Here is a 2,092-nt window from a genome sequence, read left to right on the forward strand (position 1 = left end):
GAGTCAGCCTCATAATCTGAAGATTGTGACTTCAACCCTCACAAGGGCACTTGTTACCTGTGATGATCTGGCTGACTGGGCCAGGTGTGTCTAACGACTGGCTAATGACAATGAAACTGCCGGAGGGGGACTGGTTGACAGCCCTTTGTTCTTGCTGTGAGTATATGCAATCTTCCTGGGGATGGATGGAATCACTGCATCACTGCAACAGGGTCTTGAACCCTGGACCCTCAGATTTGAGTCTGATGCTTCCAATACTTCACTAGTACACTTCATGTAGAGCAGTGAGTCCTGATTGACTTGCGATTGACCCTTTATACAAGGGGGATTAGCTCAAATGGTAGAGCGCTCCAGCCTGCTTTTTTAGAGGGAGGGTGTAGCTGGATGGATGAGGATGGATGGATGATGTAGTGGACTCCCACCCAGCAGATCAAGTCCCAGAGGTTACAGCATCATTTATTAGCTGAGTTTCCCCTCAGGGAAGCTGCTGTTTACAAGCTGTTTAAAGTATTCTTCCCAACACTGTTAGTAACATACGACACCAGCAGATGGAAAAAACAGGCATTCACCTGGCAGTCCCCAAACACAGTGGAAATGAAATATGAAGGAGACAGACAAAGTAATACACTGCAATGGAACTGAGAGGAGGAACTACAGCTGAGTGAGCATACGATATAGAAGCTAGGGTACCGTTTCACCACAAACCAATGTATATGTTCTGGGCAACAGCATTTATAAAATATGCCTATTTCATGTGCATCAGATGGCATGGAGCTCCTTCACTCTGTTGGCTGTTGTTTTCTTGCTTCTCTCTTTAAACAGCTTGTAAACAGCAGCTTCCCTGTGGGGAAACTCAGGTAATAAGTGATGCTGCATCAGCTCTCACCTGTTTACAGCTCTGTCCCTTCATCCCTTCCTAGCAGACTTCACTCACATTCAATCTCTAACGATGGGCCGTCAACTAGTCCTGCACATGGCCCAGACACACTTTCTGGTTGTTAACTGTATAGTATATTTAAATAATTAGTTTCATGTTTACTTAATATTTTGAAGTGTAAAAATGTTTCACCAAAGACGTTGAGTAGAGCCTGCTTATTGTTTTTAGAGTGTATATCAGTTCACTGTGCAGCATAGTGCTCATGAAAAGTGAGCTGCTGACACATGGAGTTTAGGGAAAACATTGAAATGCATTTTCACACAGGTTGGTTTGGTCCACTGACCTGTGGACACAGCACACTCTGCTGTAAACACCCCAGATGGGACTCGAACCCACAATCCCTGGCTTAGGAGGCCAGTGCCTTATCCATTAGGCCACTGGGGCTGATATGATCTGTATCCACTGCACATTTTTCCATCCATGAGATCGCACGTTTCTCTCTCGTCAACGATCCTGAACTGCTCGACTTCTATTACATAATAGCTGTCAAGGAAACAATAGCTTAGCATTATACAGTGAGATGGTGTGGATGTGTTGTGTTATGTTTTTTTATCATTGTTAAAAATGACTCTAATTTGTATCACATATTTTGTGTGAAACCATATACCTGCCATTGCCAAGAGTCAAGGATGCAGATATGAAGGAGAGCATCAAGTTCTCTCACTATCAGATCATCAATGGGAACCTTGTCCTCCCATAAACTTTAAAAAAAAAATCACAAGTACAATAACAATGTCATATATAAATATTTTTTAATTTCACTGCATCAAATTGTTTTTAAAATAACTTCAGACGTAATTAGACATTGAACATTTTTTTTTTCTTCTTTTGAAATATTTTTTAACATTTTAAGGCAATCACTGCAGATGACATCATGACGCATTTTGCAGACATGGGCCCCACATTTGGCACAGTGTGCCCCACATTTGGCACAGTGGCTCCACACACGTCTGCGCTGGAAGCACAAAGTGCACTGCTTGCAGCTTTTAGATGGCCCTGGCCCTTCTTTTTCTTCCTCTTCTTCTTCTTTTCCTTCTTCCTTCTTCCTGAAGGACCAGGTTTTCTGGCTGTTCCATGCAGGATCGACAGCCACAAAGAGTACAAAAGCATTGAAGCAAGACATGTCCAGCATGTGATATAAAATGCACGTTGGCC

General features: G+C 42.9%; 1 non-coding gene across 1 annotated transcript; it reads right to left on the reverse strand.

The window, feature by feature from the left end:
* Window positions 1-1,248: 1,248 nt before the first annotated feature.
* Window positions 1,249-1,321, reverse strand: trnar-ccu (transfer RNA arginine (anticodon CCU)). Its single transcript has one exon. It is a non-coding gene; the product is annotated as a tRNA-Arg (tRNA).
* Between the last annotated feature and the right edge of the window lie 771 nt (window positions 1,322-2,092).

This window comes from Parambassis ranga, unplaced genomic scaffold, assembly GCF_900634625.1.
Source record: "Parambassis ranga unplaced genomic scaffold, fParRan2.1 scaffold_22_arrow_ctg1, whole genome shotgun sequence".
NCBI classification, from domain to species: domain Eukaryota; kingdom Metazoa; phylum Chordata; class Actinopteri; family Ambassidae; genus Parambassis; species Parambassis ranga.